Source organism: Lepidochelys kempii, chromosome 5 (genome assembly GCF_965140265.1).
Source record: "Lepidochelys kempii isolate rLepKem1 chromosome 5, rLepKem1.hap2, whole genome shotgun sequence".
NCBI lineage: Eukaryota > Metazoa > Chordata > Testudines > Cheloniidae > Lepidochelys > Lepidochelys kempii.
Window position 1 is genome coordinate 75,323,829 of NC_133260.1, and position 6,000 is coordinate 75,329,828.

The window sequence follows — 6,000 nt, forward strand, 5'->3', positions numbered from 1 at the left end:
GTGTGTTAGCACAGGCAGCTGCTTCTCTCTCAGACACATACTATGCCAAATTTGCTGCCAACAGGAACCCAGGCTGTCCATCAGCAGGGTAACAATCTCCTGGAAAACAGCTGCCATGGCACAAGCTACCCACATTCCTCACTCTGCCAATGGTCAGTTCCCAAAGTATTTGTGGCTGGCTTAGGAAAGGAGTCATCATGGCAAAGACCCTCAGGAGCTCCCCTGGAGCTTCAGCCACAACCTAAAGAACCACCAGCTCAGAAGAAACCCAATGGAGGACAACTGCAGTTCTATTTCTTTCCTGGGACTTATTCCCCCTGCAATGCAGTTGCCTTTTCGGTGCTGGGTGTGCAGATTTCAACCTGTGCACCAACAAGGACAAATAAAATACACTATGTGCATGTTCTACTTTTTGTCACTATTAACTTTTGGGTCTGAGATCAGACAAGGCTTATACATTTTTATATATTTGTATTGTGCTAGCACCCAACAGTCCAATCGAGACCAGGAATCCATTGTATTAGCCACTGTACAAGCACAAAGGAAGATATGGTCCATACCCTGAAGAGCTTATTGTCTTTGCCATATATGACTCCCATACACTAAGATCATTTTAAAACTCCCCACATTATTTATGTTATTTTACTCATTTATCTACATATTGAACCCTAATAATGTGGTCAGAGATGTAGAGAACACAGAAAAGGACATGAAAGAAAAGCTAACTTTTTTTAAGGGTAAAAAGAGAAAAATTTATACAAGAAACAAATGACCAGGCCAGTCATGTTCTTTTTGCCTTTATTGCAGAAAGATTTTCAGAAGTGACTTTGTCAACTTCAAATGTTGAGTGTCCAATTTGAGACACTTTAAAGGGGCAGGATTTTTTGGAGCCAAATGGTCAGCACTCTCTGAAGATCAATTCTGAATCTCAAAAACTCAGGAACCCAAAATCACTAGTCACTTTTGAAAATTGTGGCATCACAGTTGCCATGGAAATGAAGGTTGTAAATTCATCATTATCACTTCGCTATGTAAGAGGGTTACATAGATTTAAAAAGTAAGCCACATAAAGTAGAATTGGGTGGGAAACAGTTTTCCCATTTCACAAAAATTTCAGGGATTTCAAAAACGTTTCCCAACCTGAATCAGGATGAAAAGTTGAAATCTGAAAATTTTCACAAACTGAAAATCTGAAAAACATTTTGGTTCAGGTCAGTTGAAAGCTTTGTATTTATTTAGTTTTTACTAAAATTTGTTTAGATTTCTACATGAAAAATAATTTCAAACTGGAAAACTAAAATTTTTCCATGTAGAAAATGTCAAATTTGAAACATTTCAACAATTTGGAATCTTTTTTTCCTCAAAAATTTTCAAGTCAGCAAATTAATCTAAATTGACCTTTTCCAGTAATTTTTTTCCTTTTTGACGAATCAGCATTTTTTGACAAAAAAAGTTTCATCAAAAAATTCACAAACAACTCTAATTCTAACCTAATGTCATAGCTAGATAGTAAACAATGCAATAAAAATTACCAAAACACAGTGAAAAAATAAAGGAATTCCTCTTCAAAGCTCATTTTAAAAATATACACATTATATATATATATATATATATATATATATATATATATATATATACACACAATATATATATCTCTTTTAGCTGGTTTCTGACACACTGTGAGTCAAACCCAATTACCTCAATGGGAGTTTCCCTGAATAAGGAAAAAATAAATGTTGATTATAAATGTGATAAGGAGCTTCCATCCTTTAGAAATTACATTAAACAGATGCAAAACCATTGACTTCAGGGCAGAAGTGATCACCAGCCTGGCTCATGACAAATTTTGCTTCTGTGAAAGTATTACACCTTCCTCTGAAGAATCTAAGGCCTTGTCTATGCTACAGAGTCAGGTTGATATTAGGCAGCTTACTTCAAACTAACTCTAAGTATCTACACTACAATGGTGATTCCACCGATCTAAGCCACCCACTCTATTGACTTAACAACTCCTCCTCCGTGAGTGGCACAGCGCTTAAGGCAATGCCGTTAGGACAACACAGCGTCTGTGTAGACTCTGCAGTACCTACACCACCTGCTGGCTGCAGCGGTGAGTCTCTGCGTGCCCCACACTGTCAATTACATCGTGGAAGTGCTCCTGGTGAGGAAATGCACTGCTGACAGAAAGACCTAGCATGGACATGAAAAACTGCAATAATTACTGTGGTGGTTGTACATCAACCTAACTTAGGTCGACTTAATTTTGTAGTTGAGACAAGGGCAAAGATAGGTCACTGGCAGAGAGATGTTTGGGCTAAATGGATCATCACAGTGTTCTGGATTTTTGCTATGGCAATTCCTAGAGTCCTAACAGGAACAGAAAGTTTTCCATAATTTATGTCAGGACAATAGTGAATGCTGCTATTGTTATTACTTGATATGTAGATGGATAGTCATGTGATTTTAATGGCTTCCTTGGCCTCACTTTGAAATGAATGAGGAGAAAAGTCTTGCGGGGAGAGAGGGAAAACTTCGTAATTTGCTGTTTTGGAAGGACTGTGCAACAAAGTTTCCAAACTGAGCTGTTAAGCCACCAGTAGCACACATCAGCGTAGAGAAATAATACACAACAGCATGCCAGGCACATTGAAAGAGGCGAGAAAGAAGCAACTGTTCATTTATTTAAACTATGCAAAGCATCTCTAGCTTTTTAGATATTTATAGCCTTACAACAAATGTCAATGGAGTGATAATGGGGAAGAAAATGAAAACCCCATATACTAACTATATATAATGGCCCATTCTTAAGGTGACTACACTCCAAATTACAGATTTGTAGGCTTGGGGAAGACACTGAATGTCACCCCATGCTGCTCTAATTTATGACTAACTATAGACTAGATTTTTTTTTTAAATTGAGAACAGAAAGCATGGGGTGTTTTGAAATGCAAATCCTGACCTGGTATTTTTCTCCTGTACACACTATTTAATCTTTCAAAAATGTATGAATAAAACCACAAGTCAGCACATTCCTGCTTAATTTCAAGACATCAGATTCCTTTCATTTAAAAAGCAGCTCAATTATTATTTGTTTATGGGCACACTACAAAGACATCATATAACTGTTCACTGATTAGCATATATATATATATTAATAAATAAAGTTTACTTCAAAATTATGGGTAGCTCTCTTCGGCTATGAAGAAAGTTGCAATCCCTTTCTTGACTATACTCAGACTATAGAAAAGGACATACAGAATTACTACTTTTAGTGGAATATTTTCCTTGTTCAGTATTCCCTGTTCTAACATTTACTTAAAAACAACTAGTTAGATTCAACTTGGTTGTGGGTAGCGTAGTTTTACAATTATTATTGGTCAATTCCTTGCCAACTTTTAGCAAATGTACTCATACAGCAGAGATAAGTATGCGTGATTTTCTCCTTTAATGAAAGATAAATAATTTGGCAGTCCTGCCTCATCTATTTTTCTATTTCAATACAATTCATTGTTTGAAGGTGGTGGGGGTGTTTGGGGTTTTTTTTGGTATGGGTTAGTGTGCAGAATGAAAAATTTCTTTAGATCAATTATACAGCTTTTACGGTAAGGCGCTGCTATTAATATTAGAGGCTTGTACCAGAGCATTAAACACGGACATTATATTATGTTCTGCTCATAACGATGTCGCTCTTTGTTTACTACTTATATAATTTGCTATGGAGGCAGAACATTATCAAAAGAGGAAAAAAGAGCAGAAGGTACATTTATGGTTTCCAAATAGAACAAAGAGCCCTGGTCAGTCTTAATTTTCATTAGACTCTGTTTCTTCCTGTCAACAAGCCTCTCAGCCCTTGAGCCAAAGAGACCCGAGTCCTCCAATCAGGGACAGGTATAATTTGCAGAAATATTTTTTAAGAATAAGAGTGTTTTGCTAGATCATAAAATAACTGCACAAACCCCAGTTAAAATATTCTCATTATTTCAACACTGATGTAGAATGACTAAATCATTTAGCAAGTAGACACAACATACATACATTTAGAGACAACATAACTGTAATTCCTCACTTTTAGTTTGTTAATTGTTGGAAGGGAAATTAGCAGTTTGCCACAAAGTAATTCCGCTCCTTTCACAGGCTCCTCAGTGACTGTGAATAATGCTGGAAGACATCAAATGCCGCCCAGAACGGACAGCCAGAAAAGAAGAGGGTCAGTTTGACAGTTTTGGGTTACGTTGCTCCAGGTTTTCAGCAAAAGAGGGACACTGCAGAATGGATGTAAGACAACAAAGAAGAGGGAGAACCTTGGTCACTTGAGAGGTCCTGTTTATTAGTCACATTTCTTCCACCACTGCAGAAAAGATCTATGCAAACAGTGAGACTGCCTGGAATGGATATCAACATTGCAAGAACTGAGATGTCACTGCTGGTACTTATAAAAATATGTATTAGTGATCCACTAGATCTTCAGCTAACGTCAATCAGTGTAGCTTTGGCTTCAGTGTAGCTGCACTGATTAACACCATCTGGAGACCTGTCTATAATATGAGATGAGGGATGGGTCTGATAATATGTAATTCATTAAAAGGAAAAACAAAATGTAAAAGTTATAACCATTCTGAAAGAGAGAGTGAAGTGGAACTTATGCAGCAGGGAAGGGCCTGATTCTATGCTGCAATCCTTTCTCATGTGAATATACATTCAGCAGGTTTACACAATACTTTTACATAAGCCAGTGGCACTAAAAGGTGTAAGAACTTCATTCAGCAGGTTTAGAGGCAACCAGACTATCAATAGTAAGACAATTACCACGTTGGAGGCTATACAGGCAAAACGAACAATAGGAAAACAGAGGGGAAAAAGAAAACAAAGTCCTTAGTCAGTTTTTATTCTTTCTACTTAGTCCTCACTGAGGCCGATTCCCACTAGATTCAATAGGAGTATGCTGGAGTAAAAACAGAACATTGGCGTTTGGCCAAAGGAAAAGAAGTTCTGGTTTAAAAGGATAAAAAAAGAAAGAACATGATAAGAAAGGAGGATAATGCTGAAAATAGGGAAACAACACTTAGAAAGGAAAAGTCCAGTTGAAAACAAGTATTGAAGCTTTTCTTAAACATTCACTATTACTTGGAAACTTCAGTAAGCTCAGTATATTGTGTTTGGTTGTTTGATTTTCTGTAGTCTGTGGCAAGTGGAGCAGGTATCAGAACATTTCTGGCGGCAAAAGAAACATTTCTACAGGTGACAGAGTCTGGACACACAATTGAGTAAACCATTGGATTAAAGAGCTGCTGTGCAACAGCTTCTTGTACATGAAGTCAAGCTGTGTTGCGGAGGCTTGGAAAAGGAAATTCCAGACATGTAGCTGCCTGGGGCCCTGCTGGAGTAAAACAGAGTTAACTATGAGGAGGTCACGGAAGAGTCAGTGAAAAGAAAGCAGGAATAATTGCTGGTTGCTTGACCAGCTAATGTCCGACAAAACTAAAACTCCATGGGACCTGGTAGCCAAGCTGAAAACTGGATTTCAAATATTACATGGGGATTAAAGACAATGGAATCTGGCAGCAATAGTAGAGAGGGATTAAGTCTACAAACCAAATAATTAGGATTAAAAACAACACTTCTTTGGCAACACACAGCATGAAGAAAAGTCTTTAAGTGACAAAAGAAAAAAAATCTAAATATAATTTGTAAGCCAGAGAGGCTGCAGAACATATTATCCAGGTGGAGAGAAAATACATTAAATTATCAGGAGTTTCTCTAGTGTGTCAAACAGTTAGTATAACAATGCACAGAGGGTATTTCAGACAGCACTGAAAATTAGCACAACTGGAATTCCCCATTTTCAGATGAGAGTACAATTAACTTACTTCAATAAAATAAGGTAAATAAGAGAGGAAGTCTTAATTTTAACACAGCATCTGGAAGACTGTATGTGCCCATGTGAAATAAAAAAATATATGCAATGTACGTCATACAAATGCTACCACATGTTTTACATAT